Source organism: Microtus oregoni, unplaced genomic scaffold, assembly GCF_018167655.1.
Source record: "Microtus oregoni isolate MIOR12 unplaced genomic scaffold, Mior012 000002F_ref0000024, whole genome shotgun sequence".
NCBI lineage: Eukaryota > Metazoa > Chordata > Mammalia > Rodentia > Cricetidae > Microtus > Microtus oregoni.
Window position 1 is genome coordinate 53,854,445 of NW_024543061.1, and position 19,098 is coordinate 53,873,542.

Genomic DNA, 19,098 nt, shown 5'->3' on the forward strand with positions numbered 1-19,098 from the left:
AGGCTTCATCTAGTTTTCTGTACATGATTTCAGGTTTGAGTCCCTATTATTAACTAGGAATTAAGTTTTTGTACTCTGGATGTACATAATGAAGTATGGTCCTTTAACCTCTTTGAGATCTGCTGCACCTGACAGTTAAAATATTTAAGCTTTCTGCAGTGAACCAAAATCATGCCTAGCAGTGACCTTTGAAATCTCCAAAAGGAGGATGGTGCCCCACAACATAGTCCCACTAGGGCTAACATCACTAAGCTGACAAACACCACCTAAAGATCGACTTTGGACTACAAACTGCTCGGGATAACTTTGAGGTGACTAGCTGAGATGATCCAGCCTCACAGACTACTCTAGCCAGGATTTGAGACAGGACCTGCACTTTCCCATTACACAGACAACAAATGATAGAGCTACCTCTCCCAGGACTTGACAATTAAACCAAATTTTCAGGATCCCCTAAGATGTCGTCACCCCCAGAGAGCAGAAAGCAAATTTAAGAACACAATGCCACATTCCCAAAAGGAGGGATGGGCGATTTTTGGTCTTTCATTGGGTTATGGATATTTTTTAATATTTATTTATTTATTTATTATGTATACAATATTCTGTCTGTGTGTATGCCTGCAGGCCAGAAGAGGGCACCAGACCCCATTACAGATGGTTGTAAGCCACCATGTGGTTGCTGGGAATTGAACTCAGGACCTTTGGAAGAGCAGGCAATGCTCTTAACCTCTGAGCCATCTCTCCAGCCCCTGGGTTATGGATAATTGTCATCATGGAGCTAGAATTACAGGTGGTTGTGAGTGGTCTAATATGAATGCTGATACATGAACTCGGGTCCTATGCAAGAGCGGTATATGCTGCTGACTGTAAACCATCTCTCTAGCCCTCAGAAAAATTATAACACATATTTCAGGAAGGGAATGAGGAAGTAGTTTCTTTTACAACAATAATTCTCAATAAGAAAGAGGGAGGGAACATTTCTCTCCCCCAAGAGACCTCAAAAATGTCTAGAGACATTTGACTATTGCACTACGGGGATGCTGTCTGGGAGGCAGCAGACAAAGATGTTGCTTACACCAGACAGTTCACAGGACAAGCCATTACCTTGACAAAGTTAAGATGGAGAAGTCTTGTTTAGATCATCGCATGCAAGAGACAGACGGGCAGGCAGACAGATAGTAAGAGTGAGAAACAGTAGAATACGTGTATGTATGCAGAGTGGCCACCTTCCTTGTGCTCACCCTTCCCTCGTCAGGGCCCTATTATCCATGTTCTGTGCATGGTCCCTCTGGCCCTCCTGGCACTCATGATCCTGTGACCGCAGCACGGTGTCTACTGTTTCTTTCCTTGCTAAAAGCTGTCAGTGCTGCACAGACTCTGTCACATGCTCAGAGTCTGGTCTGAGTCACGGAGTGCTTGTGTTACATCTTGGATGACTCAGTGAAGCACAATTAATAAAAGCTCAGGGTCAGAAACCAGGGTTCAATCTGAAGATCTGAAGAGCAAAACAGTCAGCCACTGGCTCTTACCTAGACCTCAGTTTGAAATGGTGATCCTGCCTCCCGGAATCTCAGAATGAGACTGTCTCTCGTTTTATATTCCTTTCTAGGGCTGGGATTAAAGGCATGCACCACCTGATTTCTGTGGCAACTAGGGTGGCTACTGGGATTAAAGGTGTGTGTTACCATAACCTGATCTGTAAGGCTAATCAGTGGGGCTGTTTTACTCTCAGATCTTCAGGCAGTCTTTATTTATTAAAATGCAATACAGCCCAACGGACCTCATGTGCCTGGGATGCAGACTGCCTGGCTGCCCAGAGAGCTGGCCTGAGCTGCAAAAAAAAAAAAAAAAAAAAAAAAAAAAGTAAGATGGGGGAAGGTGACCCTTGAAGGTTCCAGGGCTAAATACAATCTAAGAGTCCTTGTATCTGTCACTCAAGGCGGCTTGGAAGAGCAGAAAAGAATGAAGGAATGCTGCCTCTGTGTCCCCAGGTTTAGGTCAGTGAGAACTGCTCAGCACTTAAGCGCACTTGCTGCTCTTGCAGGGGATCAAAGTTTGGTTCCCAACACTCTCATCAGGTGGCTCACAACCATCAGTAACTCCAGCTCCAAGGGGGATCGAACTCCTCCTTCTGCCTTCCCCAGGAACCCCACACACATGTGACATATTCACACAGACACAGATGTATAATAAAAACAACAGAAATAAATCTAGCCAGATGTGGTAGCACATGCCTTTAATCCCAACACTGGGACAACGAGGCAAATGGACCTCTGAGTTCATGGCTGGCCTGGTCTAAATAGTTTCAGCCCGTCCATTGCCACATTAAGAGACCCTGTCAATAAATAAATAAACCTTTTAAAACGGGGTAAGAAATGTCACCCTACAGATGTGCGTTTCTGGGAAACTGTTTCTGTTTCTGCAGGAGTATCACGAGCATGGATGATGCCCACACTGTTGAAGGGTCTGTGTTTCCTGTTTTTGCCAGTTTCAAAAGGAGGCAGTAGAGTGCAGAAGGAAACAGCTTAATCTTTGGCACTAGATAGGCCTGACTGTGAGACAGTGACCCCGGAAAGATTACTTCCTCACGTTTGTTTCCTCCATGAGTTAAGAACAAACGTAATACCTATGGTGCCTACTTCCGGGTTGGGCTGCAGGTTCCATGAAAGTATGAGACCTTAGGTTTAGCACAGCATAACCAAAATACAAGACAGGTGTTATAAACGGATGCTGTAGCAGGATTCACTGAGGAAGGGCAGCCCAACATCCTCCCAGAAGCCCTTCTGTCAAGGCAGGATGCTGGTGAGCCATGAAGTTCACATTCTCATAGCTTCTACCATATGCTTCCAAAGCAGTAAGTACTTGACTTATGTCAGCTCTTGATGACCTCATGGGTATTTTAGTTCCCCACTTTATGGACGGAATAATAATACACAGATTTACTCACAGGTATCCTGTTGTGAGAACAGGGAGGGTTGTAACAAAGGCAGTTGGTTCCAGGGTCCCTGCCCCTGGGGCACACACACACTGCCCCTGGACGCCTCCGAAGGGGAAGAAATGGACAGAGCCTGCCTACATCCTTTTCCTGCTTCCAAATACCTTCTTCATCCTTAATGGCAGAAACGGGTAAATGCCCAGCAGGGAAGCACTAGCTCTGCTCACCGGGCTCCAGTGCAGGACAAGATCTGGAATAGCGTGTGGAGAGCTGGGAAGGGATGCCACAAGGAGGTAGGAAGCAAACGAGGTTCAGAACTGAAGAACTAGGACTCCACCCTAGTCCCTCCTGGTGACACGAGACCTCTGAATCCAGACACGTGCTTCCTCACAGTTTATTTCTCTCTGTCTGAAACAAGGCTTAGACACAGTACCCCTGCTAGCTCTACAATGCTGGACTGTCCTGGTAGAGAAAGGCCACTGCATGCTGGGAAGGGGGAGGAGTGTGTTTGTCCGAACCTATCCCGGTAAAAGAGCGCCACCTGGTGAACATTCCTAGAATATTCCAAGTGGCTGCTCTGACCAGATCATTGTAACCCAGTGAAGATTGCTTTCACTGTAGGATTGAATCAGAATTTAAAACAGTAAGTAAGACATCGGAAGCTGTCGATGGTGGTAATACCTACAACCCTTAACCCCCTTCCCGCATACATTTTCTTACCAACCTATTTCAAAATGGTAATGAGTTGTGAACAATGCAAAGAATAAATCTTAGACATGGAATCATTTGTTCTGGACATGTTGCTAAGTCACAATGTTGCCCCTACTTTTTCCCCTTTTTTTGTTTCCTTGGGTTTTGGATGGATGTTATTGCTATTGTTGCTATTGTTATTATTTTGAGACAGGGTCCCACTATATACCCAAGGCTGGCTATGTAGGTCAGGCTGCCCTCAAACTCACGGGTCCTCTGGTCTCTGCCTCCCAAGTGCCGGGATTAAAGTCACGCACCTCTATGCCCAACTGTTTACTTGTTTGTCTGTTTATTGGTTTTGGTTTTTTGAGACAAAGTATCTCTTGTGTAACAGCTCTGGATGTCATGAACTCTTTGTAGACCAAGCTGACCTTGAACTCAAAGAGATCCACCTGCCTCTGCCTCCTAAATGCTGAAAGGCGTGGGCCACAACCACCACCACCACCACCCTGGCTACTTATTTTTAATCATAAGCACACACTTTCCTCGAAGTGTGGTTCCAGGTAGGGGTAGGGTGGCACTAACTCTAGGCGTGGCATTGTACTGATCCTGCATAACTGAAATGATACGGTTGTCATTTCCTCAGTGCTGACTGAATATTGATTACATGATTAGCTGTCTGAATATTGATTACATAATTAGCTCGCTTGGGAGTGCCTTGTTCTTCTGATTTCATTTACCACCACCCTCCAAGTAACCATGTGAGCAGGGAAGGAACTGGAAGACTATACCATTCATTGTGTCAACATCTAAGACTCCGCCAGCTTGCAAAGTCCACACTAATAGCGTGCACAGTGTGATTAGCTTGACAAACACACACTGATTAAAGCCATATGACTGCCGCAGGAGAGAGAGGCTGTTCTCACAGTCGGGAAACTGTAAATGCGCTGCAGTTTGGATCTTAAATGTCCTTCAAAGACCCATATATTAAAAGGGTTGGTCCCCAGCCTGTGCTATTGCTAAGAGGAGGGAGAACCTTCAAGATGTGGAGCCCTAAGCTTGGCGGTGGTGGCACTCCCCTTTTATCCCAGCACTCAGGAGGCAGAGGCCAGCCTGGTCTACAAAAGTGAGTTGCAGGACAACCAAGGATGTTGCAAAGAGAAATTCTGTCTCCCAAAAAAACAAAACAAAACAAAAAAAGTATGTGGAAACCTTGTGGGAAGCTTTAGGTAATGGGGAGAGGCAAGACCTCAAAGGGAATTGTGGGATCCTAGTCTCTGTTTTTTTTGTTCCTGAGGTAAAGGACTCCCTTCCACTCTGCATTGCCTCTGTGCTGTGCCTCACCACAGACAGGCTCAGAAGCATCATTCCTTTTTTGGGGGGGGAGGGGGATTTTCGAGACAGGGTTTCTCCGTAGCTTTTTGGTTCCTGTCCTGGAACTAGCTCTTGTAGACCAAGCTGGTCTCGAACTCACAGAGATCCGCCTGTCTCTGCCTCCCGAGTGCTGGGATTAAAGGTGTGTGCCACCACCGCCCGGCAGCATCATTCCTCTTGACAGATTTATTGTCTCTGGTGTCTGTTGCCGTACCAGAAAGCTGATTATACATGGTGCTGTAAGCCCAGCATTGTGCTGGCATCTAGAGGAAGCACCTGACCAAGGTACTTGGGGGCCTCGTGCTTGTGAAACTGTCCATTTGGTGGGAAACAGAGCTATGACTAAGTACTCATAGGATGGTTGTTTTGTATGGAAGCATCTAGAAGCCCAAAGAGCAGACTTGCTCTAAGGGAAGAACTGTCTACATGTTGCTGCCCAGAGTGATATTGTTGCTTCTGCATGTCTCATGGACACCAAGAACCACTCACAGATTTGTTTGTCCCCCGCTTCCCTTCTGACATCTCGGCTCCTTAACAGCTCTTGTCTCCTGATCACCTAATAACCAGTGCCCAACAAGGAGCAGAGCAACGACTGCTACGTAGATATTTACTCAGAAAAAGCCTCCGATTCATCTCTCTCCTCAAGCCTTCCTCCTGATCCCAGCACCCACAGAGATTAGCTCCTAGCTCCTGAAGGGACATCTAAGGACATGGGGATTCAGAGGCAGCACCAGCCCAAACAAGCTAATAGCACTACGCCTCACCTGGCCCAAGCTCACCAAGGACAATAAAGCTGACAACCGCACATACCCTTCACTGAGCCCATGTATTCTGGGATGGCCTGCTACTACTCCCCTGTTGCATGAACTTTTCCAGGGAAGACATGACCAAACGACTGCTCCCCCCCAAACGGGGTATGTGTTGGTAGATGTTTTTGTCAACATAAGCTCAAGTCATCTGGGAAGAGGAAATGTCAATTGAGGAACTGCCTCTGTCATATGGCCTCTATCTGACTGATGATTGACAGGGGAGGTTCCAGCCCACTGTGAGTGGGGCCATCCCTGAGTAAGTGATTCTGGGTTGTATAAGAAAGTAGGTTGAACATGCCGTGGGGAGCAAGGCAGTACACAGCACCCCTCCGTGGCCTCTTCTCCAGTTCCTGCCTCTAGGCTTTGGCTTCTGCTCCTATCCTGACTACCCTCTATGATGGACAATGATCACACTTAAGCCAAATAAACTCTTTTTTCCCCAGGTGCCTTTTGGTGCCGACTTTTATCACAGTAGTAGAAACCGAGCTACAACAAGAGCCCCCGGGACAGGCCAAAGTAGCCATTCTACCTAGGTCTGGCTTGCTGAACTAACCAATTTACCAGACATACTTACAGAAGCAGGGGTTACCCTCAAGCAGCTGCATGTCTACAGAGATTTCCCCACAGCTGTACAGATGGATTCATCTCCCTATCACCCCCTGCCTTCCATATTCAATATACCATAGTCCCTCCTGAGACCAGGGGCAGCTGGACCAGAATTAGATAGAGCTGGGAGAGAGGCACGGGCCTGGGAGTAGCTGAAATCTCAGGTGAGGGCCAATGAGCAACCCCACCTGCTCCTTCTGTAAGGAAGCATCAGCAGTAGTCACAGCTACTTGGTGGCAATGGTGATGGCGGATATGTACCCAGGACAGTGCTCCACGACAGCCGAGTGGTGGTGGCGCATGCCTTTAATCCCAGCACTCGGGAGCCAGAGGCAGGCAGATCTCTGTGAGTTCGAGGCCAGCCTGGTCTACAAGAGCTAGTTCCAGGACAGGCACCAAAAAACTACAGAGACCATCTAGAAAACGGTATTAGGACAGAATTAAACATGTAAGAGACGTATTGGGCAAAGCTCTTATGAAGGAGAGGGAGCAGGAGTAGAGAGGAGAGCCTCAGACCGTATGGCCTGACGCTATGCAGAGAGGGGGAAGAGGCTGGGCAGGAAGAGCTTCAGTCTGTAGAGCTTGAGCGTCCTTTCAAGCTCTATCCCTGTGGAGACAGCCCAAGAAGAGGGTGGCCTCAGCATGCGTGCCACCAGGTAGGCTCAGGAGGCCACAGCTAACCGCACCCCTTGCAGAAGATCTCCCTTGAAGTTGGACTGCGCAGTGCATGCCCATAGCTGACAAAAGACTCCACTCCCTGCTGAGGTCCCAGCCCCACATCAGGCTGTAGCAAGCACTTGGCACACACTTGAGTTCGCCTCTTGCTCCTTTTGTGTATAAGGTGAACTGGGGAAAGAATATTTTTCTGACTTGTTCAGTCAGGGTGACTTGTTCAGGTAGGTAGCCTCTCTGAGGCTGACGTCCAGGTTTTCTCACCCCAAATTTCATCTTTTACTGTACTCTGGCTTCTCTGCATCATCCATCCTCTGCACTGAGCACCCCAACATTCCCCGTCTTTGCTATAAGGACTCCACACACTTCTTCCCTACTCGTTCATTTGCTCATTCATTCAGCAGACTTACCTGGAGTGCCTTGACCCAGGAGCTACTGCAGGGTACTCAGATGATATGAAACAACCTGGAAAGGTCCCTCCCCTTGAGAAGCTTACCATCGAGGGCAAAGAGGCAGGTACAGGACCACGAGCAAGTGTGTGACATGTGACTGTTTCATGGCACTGCGTTGCCCAGTATTAAGTTCCTGGTAAGTGAAGGGTCAAGAAGTATGGCAGAAGCCTCCATGGTTCCAGCAGTTTCTGTCACTGCTCACCTTTTCCCACTCCAGCCATATAAATTTCTGCTAATGGTTTGGCATCTCTTTAAGGAGGGGATGGTAACCTGGTAACCATGGTTACATACAATCCAACTCAGGTAGCCAAGGAATATGATGGCTCACATTCCCATCTCATAGGGACGAACTTGTTTCTTAACTGAGTGCAAGTTATGTTTAATGAATAGGCTGAGGGCTGAAGGGCACTCGCTGATCTCACACAGAACCCAAGTCCATCCCCAGTGTTCACACCAGGAGGCAGCTCCCAACCATCTGCACTCCAGACCCAGAGGACTCTAAGCCCTCTTCTTGCAGACACAGAACCACACTATTTCTTGCATGTGCGTACAAACTCACCTTGAAGGATGGCTGATAAACACTAACGTATAACAGATGTGCCCTCTGGGCAGCAGAACCTCAAGACGTTTGAAGCCTGTCTGGGCGGTTTGCATGTCTTATCTATTTCATGTGTAAGGGTGTTCTGCCTGTAATGTGTCTGTGGACCACTTGAATGCCCAGTGCCCATGAGGCCAGAAGAAGATATCAGATCCCCTGAAACTCATCTATCATGTCCACCCTTGTCCTGTTCTTTCTGTGTGTTCTAAACCAGGATTTGTAAGCCTCGGTTGCTGGCTCCCCATGAACATTGATGATAATCTTTGCATCTTCGTACACCACCCCCTCCCATCCTGACTCAGGGTGGCCAGAAGATGACTCTGACCAATGAAACATGACCGAATGTAAAGCAAACACAGCCTAGGTAAGTACTTCTTCTTTAGGGCCTGACCCCATGGAAGGCTTCCCTTGGAAACACAATCGCTGTTCAAGGAGCACGGGCAAGACAGTAGGGATCAGAAACCATAAGGCAAGAGAGATTCAGCCATCTTCCTGTCCTGATGGAGCAGCCTCATGAGGACCTCCAGGCCGTACCCAGAGAATCTCCTACTCAAACTGAAGAGTTACAATAAACAAACTGCCGCTGTAGTACACCACCAATTGTTGAAGCAGCTCCTGCGTAACAGTGTGCTGGCTGGTCTCATGCCAACTCGAATACAAACTACAGTTATCTGAAAGGAAGGAACCTTAACTGAGAAAAATGCCTCCAGCTAGCAGATCTCTGTGAGTTTGAGGCCAGCCTGGTCTACAGAGTGAGTTCCATAACAGGCTCCAAAGCCATACAAAGAAACCCTGTCTCAAAAAACCAAAGAGAGAGAGAGAAATTTTGGGCCAGCCTGGTCTACAGAGTAAGTTCCACGACGGGCTCCAAAGCTACACAGTAAAACTCTGTCTTGAAAAAAAACAAAAGAAAAGAGAAAGAGAGAAAGTTCAAGGCCAGCCTGGTCTACAGAGCAAATTCTATGACAGGATCCAAAGCTACACAAATAAACCCTGTCTTGAAACACTCCCCCCCCCCAAAAAAAAAAGAAAAGAAAAAATTAAAAAGAGAAATGTTCCATAAGATCCAACTGTAGGGCATTTTCTTAATTAGTTATTGATGAGGGAGAGTCCAGGCCACTGCAGGGCGTGTCATTACAGGCTGAGCAAGCCAGTAAGCAGCTCCCTCCATGGCCTCTGCATCAGCTCCTGTCTCCGGGTTCCTGCCCTGCTGAGTTCCTGTCCTGACTTCTTTGGTGATGAACAGTAATACTATGGAAGTGTCAGCCAAATAATCCCTCCTCTCCAAGCTGCTTTTTGGTCACAGTGTTGTCGCAGCAATAGAAACCCTAACTAAGATAAATAATGAGTATTGAATCAGCCTCTGCAGGATATAGCCCCATCACCCCACCCCTCCATATCCTACCACCTCACCCCTCCATGTCCCATCACCCCACCCCTCCATATCCCATCACCCCACCCCTCCATATCCTACCACCTCACCCCTCCATGTCCCATCACCCCACCCCTCCATATCCCATCACCCTACCCCCCACATCCCTATCACCCCGCCCCTCCTCATCCCCATCACCTCACCCCTCCTCATCCCCATCACCTCACCCCTCCACATCCCCTTCACCCCACCCCTCCATATCCTCTTCACCCCACCCCTCCATGTAGTAAAAGGAGCAGTGGGGCTGCATCCCCAGCACCCTGGCCGCCTGCTAGCTTATGCCCTGAAATAACAACACACAATCTGTATTCTTTTAAACACTGCTTGGCCCATTAGCTTTAGCCCTTACTGGCTAATTCTGATATCCCAATCAACCCATTTCTAATAAACTGTGTAGCACTGGTCTTACCGGGAAAGATTCAGCATGTCTGACCTGGCGGCTTGCTTCATCGTGTGCGTCTGCCCGGGAGAGGGGAGCATGGCATCTCTGCTCCAGAGAGCAGAGCTGTTGAGTCTGAGCTCACTTCCTCTTCCTCCCAGCATTCTGTTCTCTTTACTCCACCCACCTATGTTTTAACCTATGAGGCCAAGTAGTTTCTTTATTATAATTAACCAATGACCTTCCTCCATCACCTCCATATCCCCATCACCCTACCCTCCACGTCTCTATCACCCCACGCCTCCACATCCCCACCACCTCACCCTTCCTAACCCCCACCACCCTTCCCCTCCATATCCCCACCACCCCACCCCTCCATATCCCATCACCCCACCCTTCCTCATCCCCACCACCCCACGCCTCCATATCCCATCACCCACCCCTCCTCATCCCCATCACCCCAGCCCTCCATATCCTACCACCTCACCCCTCCATATCCCCATCACCCCGCCCCTCCACATCCCCACTACCCCACCACTCCATATCCATCACACTGCCCCTCCTCAATCCCATCACCCCACCTCTCCATATCCCCTTCACTCCACCCCTCCATATCCCTATCATCCCACCCTTCCATATCCCCTTCACCCCACCCCTCCATATCCTACCACCTCACCCCTCCATATCCCCATCATCCCACCCTTCCATATCCCCTTCACCCCACCCCTCCATATCCTACCACCTCACCCCTCCATATCCCCTTCACCCCACCCCTCCATATCCCCATCACCCCACCCCTCCATATCCCCATCATCCCACCCTTCCATATCCCCTTCACCCCACCCCTCCATATCCTACCACCTCACCCCTCCATATCCCCATCACCCAACCCCTCCATATCCCCTTCACCCCACCCCTCCATATCCTACCACCTCACCCCTCCATATCCCCATCACCCAACCCCTCCATATCTCCTTCACCCCACCCCTCCATATCCCATCACCCAACCCCTCCATATCCCCATCATCTCACCATTCTTTTCTCCTTTGCTTCCCACACTTCAGATAACCTTGGAAATGGTGTCTCTTCCTGCTCCATTTGACTGCTTCCTAATGTACATTGCTCTACAGAGAAGCCTCCAAAGATGGGCTTTCAGAGAAAATCCTGGAAGCTAGGGCAATGACATTCACCTAAATTTCGAAGGAATTGAGATAAAACTCCAAAGCAGAGTTAACCTCCAACGTAATGGTTCCTCATTGATGCAAACAGTATATTCTGGATGCCCATTGTGGGCTAGCTCACATTGTCACAGTCATTAGACACAAGAGCGTGCTGCCCTCTACTCACCGAGCCTCTTTTAGCAATCAGGTGGAACTAGTATAACCCCCCACAAAATCCCTTTTTGTTGTATTTTTTTTAAAATGACTTTCAAAAAATGAGTTATTTGTCTAAGATCGTTACCTTCATTAGTAGCAGCGCCAAACTGAACGATTCCCTTCCACAACCAACAGGCTGAAGTAAATGGGCTCTTTCCCGACTAAGACGGGCAAATAAAATAGTTGCCAGGACTGAGTGGGGTTTTATTTTTAAAACTAAGCGAAAAGGTTCTAGCTGCCATCTTGTGTCCCTGACTGTGTGCAATCCAAGCACTCAGCGGGAGGAGGCAGATCTCTATGACTGGGTCTAGAGAACCATCAAGGCCAACCCAGGCTGTATAAGGAGACCCTGTCTCAAAAACAAAACCAAAAATGGACAAACAATAACAGAGATTCAGAAGGGACCACAGGGTGGATTTGGCTTTCAGGTCACAGTTTCATCTACGCCTCCTGAAGTCAGTGATACGTGAGGATTTGAGAAAAGAAGGAGGAGGAGCAAACGTGGGAAGGGGCAGCCATGGTTGCCGTCCCCTACCCTGCTGTCGACTGGGTGTGTTGTGGGTCCGCTCTCTGCTCTCAGGAGTGAAGGAGATCTGCAATACTCTGCTGTTGCTAGTGTCATGGGCAGGAGTCGCTGCTACCCTGTCCACCATCGCAAAGAGCACAGCAGTCCTTTGTCACTGAAGAGCAACAAACCTTCTGACATTACATCTAACCTGCACAGTCGGCTAGAGTCCCAAGGAGCTTGAAATCCGCCAAGGCCAAGCCTCAGACCCTGGGGGAGAAGCTGAGGGCTGACTATGAGACCAGGCACAGTGCCAGGCCACCTGACTTGCCACTCATTCCTACAGCAATCAAGTCAGGTCTGGCCTGAGCCCCGGAAGCACCAGACTTGGAAGTGGGGAATCACAGGCCTCCTGCTGTGGGAAAAGGACAAGCTCTTTGCTTGAGAGGTCAACAGGGACATAAACCCCCATGTGGGACCCATCTCTTTGGTTGCAGGGACACTTTATGCCCTCCTCCTCTGAGGACTAGGGAACATCTTTCTATCTTTTTGTGATAGATACTTTTCACGCCCGGGTTAGACATCTGTCCGCCATGCTCCTCTGTGCTCTGACCATCAAGTTTATCACCTGTATTTTCATTCTCTTATTCATTCATTAACAACTTTGTTTTGAGACACTATCTCATGTAATGCAGGCTGGCCTTAAGCTAGCTATGCAGCCGAAGATGACTTGGAATTTCTGATCCTGCTGCCTCCACTTCTGGAGTGCTGGAATTACAGGCGTGCATATCCACCCCTAGTTACCGGGGCTTGGATCAAACCCAGAGCCTTCCGCCTGCTAGACACACACTCGACCACCTGAGTTACATTCCCAGCACTATATTATCATTCAAGCTCTTTCTCTGTGCCAAGTGATAGGCCAGGCACAGCACTGACCAGCACAGTACAGATGTAACAAGCCAAACAAAAATCTCTGCCATCAAGGAGTACATCTAGTGAGCAGAAGTATACGGTAAACAAAACCCATCAATTATGCCGGGCAGTGGTGGCATACGCCTTTAATCCCAGCACTCGGGAGGCAGAGGCAGGCAGATCTCTGTGAGTTCGAGGCCAGCCTGGTCTACAAGAGCTAGTTCCAGGCAGGAACCAAAAAGCTACGGAGAAACCCTGTCTCGAAAATCAAAAAAAAAAAGCATCAATTATAATCCATACATATTCCAAGTGAGTAAGTGCAAAGGGGAACACCAGCAAAGAGGGTAAGAACCATCAGGGAGAGTGTTTGCAAAACTTCCAGGAGAAGGTAGTGTTTTAAAGACTTGCAGTGGTTTTCAACCTTCGTAATGTCATGACCCTTTAACACGATTCCTCATGCTATGGTGACCCCCCAACCACAAAAATTATTTTTGTTGCTACTTCATAACTGTAATTTTGCTGCTGTATGAATCATAATGTAAATATTTGATATGCAGGATATCTGATATGAGAACCCTGTGAAAGGGTCATTCAACCCCCAAAGGGGTCTCAACCCAAGGATTGAGAACTACTAACTTAGCGGCTAGGAGTACACGAGCCCTCTGAGTGTCGGGTGGGGGGCGGAATGAGGGGGAAACTTCCCAAGTGAATGTGATGGCAATCGCTAAGGCTCTGAAGTAGATACCCAGTATGCTGGAGAAACTACAGGGAAACCAGTGTAAAAGCAGAACACAACGAGGGTGTGGTCATATTTGGGGTGCTGCAGAACACCCCAAGCCCTTTAGCTGGTGAGTAACGGAGGATCTTCAGTGGAGGAGGTCTTTATCTTGTCTGTTTGAAGCTGTTGAGACAATACTACAGACCGAGTAGTTTATGAACAATAGAAGCTCATTTGCCTGGTGAATCTAGGCTGGAAAGTCCAAGATAAAGGGCTGGATCCCATGACAGCTGCTGGGGTCATAACTCAGAAGACATTGCATGGCAATCCAGGGAGAGAGGGTGACCCGGAAGCTAAACACAGTCCTACAGTCAGGAAGATCCACTCGAAAGCGCAGAGCTCTTATTACCTAATCACTTCTTAAAGGTCCCACCTCTTGATCTCAAAATGGCAATCAAATGTCTTTTAAGGTTTAGCTTTAGTTTATGGGTATGGGTGTTTTGCCTGCATATAGGTCTGGGTGTCGTGTGTAGAGAGTGTCCATGGAGATCAGAAGAGGTCATTGGATCCCTGGGAACTAGAGTTATGGATGGTTGTGAGCCAGCATGCAAGCTCTAGGAATTGAACCTTGGTCTTCTAGAAGAGCAGTCAGTGCCCTTAACCACTGAACCACGGCCGCAGGCCGGACAATTACATTTCAGCATGAGTTTTGGACGGGTTTCAATCGTAGAAGCACATGGCATCTCTGTTATTGTTGTTATATTAAAACATCACATGAGTCACAATGTTCCAAAATTTTTCTGAGAAATGGACAATTAGCTGCACTGAAGTTCTTAGGCCCATGTATCTAGCCAAGCGTCCAAGCTTTCCTTTGTACTGAGCCAGACCCTCAGGCAGGGTGCTGAAAGCAGCTGGGAACACTGCGGTGTGGGTCTTCACTGTCAAGGAAGGAACTGAGGATCAGGGAAGACACATCGCCAGCAGCTTGTCTGTCTGAGAAGAGAGTGGGGGTGTGCCCCTCACCTTGTACTTCCTATTGATAAAGGAATAGGGCGTCTGCTAAGGTGACCATGGTTGGACTCAATCCTAGAAGTCAAGCATTTAATGCAACCCTTCAGAACGCTTTGCTTCTCAGGGAAATATTGGATTCCTTTTTAAAGAAACTAAAAGAGAAATCCCATTATCAGTAATGTGTAATACTAAAAAAAGAAGTAATTTTTATTAAAAAGTCAAGCTCCAGTAAATTCATCTTTCCTTACTAGAACTATCCCATGTTTATAATCTGTCTAATATGATGCAGACACTTGCAACTTTGATAACATTGAGAAACTATTTTGGAAAGTATTCTTTTTAGTATTTTTTTTTTGCCTTGATTGATTGAGCAGGGGTGGGGGTCACACCACAGTGCATGTGAAGTAGAGGATGACTTGTCAGAATAGGTTCTCTCCTTCCGCCATGAGGGCCCCAGGATCACGCCCAGGCAGCCATGCTCCTTTACCACTGAGCCATCTTGCAGCCGTTCTCTAGGTTTTCGTGAACATATATTAGCTAGACATAGCAATAGGTTCCATTACGATATCTTCATCATATACATAATGGTTTGGATAACATTCGGTCCACCACCCTGTCTCGTCCCCTTTCTACTCCCACTGATACCCCTCCTCTTCCCAGCTCTTCCCTGTAGCCCACACTTACAGTCCCCCTTCTGCTTCCGTGTGGGGTGGGGAGGCAGAAACCCAGTGTGACTAATTAACCAGGGTGCTTACAGCAGCACAAATGAGGGATTATTTATAGGAGCATAAGCATTTTACCAGCGTTTATGCCACTGAAAAGCGTGCCTCTGCTTCCCCCAGCTACCATCAACTGCCTGGAGATGCTCAAGGGAACCCTCCCCTCTCTGTGACCGAGTGAGTGTTGGTAGGCCTAGTCTTACGCAGGTCTTGTGTAAACAATCCCAGCTAAATAGTAGAAAATTGTTAAGAAAGGTCTCTGTTTTGGGTGGTGGTGGCGCACGCCTTTAATCCCAGCACTGGCCAGCAGCCAGCAGAGGCAGACGGATCTCCGTGAGTTCGAGGCCAGCCTGGACTACAAGAGCTAGGCACCAAAACTACAGAAAAACCTTGTCTCGGGAAACACACACACACACACAAAGAAAGATCTCTGTTTTGTCATTTAATAACAAAAAAATATTTAGAGACGAAAACAGAAATTAATTGTATCTGCTATCAAAAAACCATCTTAACAGATTCCAAAGGCCAAATTCCTCTTTGGTAATACAGTTCTCTTGTCACAGAGGTCACCAGAGGCCACAAAGGTGGGTCACTGGCTACAGTCAGAGGTTTTTTTCAAGGTATTTCTTTTCTTTTTTAATGTGTGGCAATCTTTCCCATAGTTTTAGAAGTCAGCTGTTGAAGCCAAGCCAGTACTCCTCTTCTGAAGGAGTGCATCAGACACGTTTGTTTCAAGCCTGCCTTCCACGCACAATAAAGAGTGTTTGATTCCATCATTGTTCTGCCTCTTCACTGCTCCCCATCAAGCATCTTAAGGGGAGAGAGGAGCCTGCAGAAAAGTTGTTTTGTTTTGTTTTGAGCCTGAGAAACTGGGACTTCCAGAGCACAACGGTCTATTCTTTGAGGCAAGGGGCCAGAGAGGGGGAGTAATTCAATTTTGTAGGCCACCGTGTACTTCCTTCTCCCTTTCTCCTGCCAAATCGAGGCTCACACCAATCCCAGCGGACTTTACAGGCCAGTCCTCCATGAAAAAGTGAAAGCAGTCGAGGAAAAAGAAAAGGGGCCAGCCAGGAGCAGAGTCCTTCAGAGCCTGGGGAGCCTCGTTAGAATTGAATGACAAGGGCCTTTTCTGAGCAGCCTTGGTGGGGCCACTGCTGGGCCCCATTGTAAATTCCATCTGTGTGCTATCACTTCCTGACCCAGAAACAAGGAGAGGTTTTGGCCACACGTTTCCCTAGGAGATGTGCCAGACCACACGAGGCTCGCAAGCTCCCAGAGACTTCATATATAAAGCTTTAAGATCATGTTGGCCCGCAATGAATTCCTTTCCCGAATTCATTTACTAAGGGGTCTTTTTCTCATCTCCCCAGTTTCCTTCCAGAAACTGAAGCCTAAGTGAAACGGAGCGCAGTTGGAATCGTTATGAGGAAGATTCTGGGGGGGAAAGAGGAAGCAACTGGCTTCCCAGCAGAAGCTTATAATGCACAGATGCCCCGGGCCGGAGCCGGTCAAACATCTAACGGGAACTTGCCTGCTAAGAGTCTGGAAGACTGGGGAGTGGAAACTAAAAAAGCAAAACGGTGTGAAACGGTGGTTCGTTCTCCCACTCGGCCGTGTTTGGGGACCATCTATAGACTGTGATTCAGTGTATCTGAGATGGGGCTTGAGAATGTACATTTGTGTCTCCAGGGATTACATCGTGAGGGCCTCTGGTGCAGAGGGTTACCCCAGGTCTCAGAGATCAAGTAAGACACACGAGAGAGAGCCAAAGACTCAACAACATCTTAGAGTCAGTGAATGCACTGTGGTGCCCAGCTACAGACACAGGCTAAGTCTTTGTACGGGCACTGGTTATGATTCTCCATCTCACACAGGTATGATGTAATCATTTTTGACTATAAAACAGTTGTGCAAATCCATTTTCGGCCTATATCCAAACAGGACAGCAAACATGTCATCTAGGTAAAGAATGGTACTTATGGGAAACCATGTAGGCGGGAAGGGGAACATTCTGATCCCTGTTGAGGTCTGCCCATTGCAATAGTCAGTTGTAATTATAACTGTTATGATTCTGCACCAGATTGGACCTTGGCAGACAAGGGGCCACGCAGTGGGTAAGAGACAGACACGTCATGCAGACAGAACTTACATGGGAAGTTTTGTTGGGGTAAGGAAGGGGGAGAGGAAGAGTGAGGGGAGGAAGAAAAAGAGGGAAAGAGAGAGACAGAGATGCAGAGAAAGAAAGAGGAAGAGGAAAAAGAGGTAGAAGTAGGCGAAGTTTCCCCTTTTAAAGGGGCAGGATACTGCCTGCCCTGCAATCAGGCAAGACTCATGCTGCAAGATCCCCAAGGGGCAGGGGCAGGGGTGCCTGGAGACTAACAATAATCACTTTATCTGGTTCACAGGCAGGCATCAGTCTTTGCACTGAAACATGCCTCATCTCCAAGACTGACCCCTTCCAGCCCAGCACCAGTTGTGGACTGCCGGAACACAGTCCAGGAATGGAGCCACTGAGACTTCTGAGTGATTGTGAGAAAAGCCCAAGAAAACAAGACAAGAGTCTTGTGCCCTCTGTTTCTTCAAAACACCGAATTGCTCTTGGAATGTGTTGTGTTCCTCACAGGAGCAGCAGACAGGAGTGAGTTTACCTCAGATCACTCATTACAACTCTCTCTTGTTGTTTATGTGCCTCTATGGAAAACACGTTTGTCCCGTGAGGCTTGCCCTCGCGCTTGCACACTGTGCTCACGTGCTGCCTCAGCCCTCAGAGTACAAACGGGCTGCTGCTCTGAATAAAGCTGGCTATATCGCCTGGGACTTTGGTCCGCCTAGCTTATCAGCTGCGTTCTCCCAGGTCCCACCACCTTTATTGAGGTAAAAACTAGGCCACTCTAGGAATCCAGATCGGCTAGCCTGTCCTTTGTGGTCCAGAGAACTCCTGACAGAAAATCAAGCACAGGTTCTGTTCTCTGTGACTTCCTATGTCTCTACCATCGTCATACCTTTCCAGGTCCCCTCCTCCCCACCTCTACCCTTTTCCTGCCCCAAACAGTGGAGTCTTTGCGGATCTGAGAGAGAATCTCTGGCTCTCTGACTTTATTGTTTCTTTCAAGACAAGGTTTCTCTGTGTAGCCCTGGCTGTCCTGAACTCAAAAGCTCCACCTACCTCTGCCTACCAAATTCTGGGATTAAAGTGTATGCCACCGCCACTACCCGGCTCCCTCCCAGCCCCTCAATACCCTTGTTTTGATCATACTGTCCATGTCCATATCTTTATTACATGTTAGTGTGTGTGTGTGTGTGTGTGTTATGTGTGTGTGTGTGTGTGTGTGTGTGTGTGTGTGTGTGTGTAGAGGTCAGAGTATAACCTTCAGGAGTCGATTCTTTCCATCATGTGGGTCTTGGGGATCAGACCTGGATTTTCAGGCTTGGTAGCCTACACCCTTACCCACTGAACCATCTCACCAGCCCAGTTTGTTTGGGACAGGTTCTCACACTGTAACTCAGGTTGACTTCAAACCTCCTACAATTCCCCCACCTCATCAGTCTCAAGTGCTCGAATAACAGGTACGGCTTGCCATACCTAGCTTCCATGTCCATCCATGTCTTGAGGTTCCTCTGAAGGCTTCAAGTTTTTGAAAACCAAAGCTAGAAAAATAAAAACAAAGAGAGAAACAAAAAAAAACCCACATCTTTTGTTTTGTTTCTTTTCTGACATTTTTTTCCTGAGTCAATAGGCACAGAATGGTGTGCCTGTTCCAATGTGGAACACAGCACAGCAGAGAATGCTTGGAAGTAGGCAGAATCCACTTGTTAGAGGCACACAAGTTATCATTTGAGAACCACTATTGCCAATTTGGCAATTGGATATGGTAGTAACCCTGCAGGCTCTGCCCTGCCCTCTGTACCAG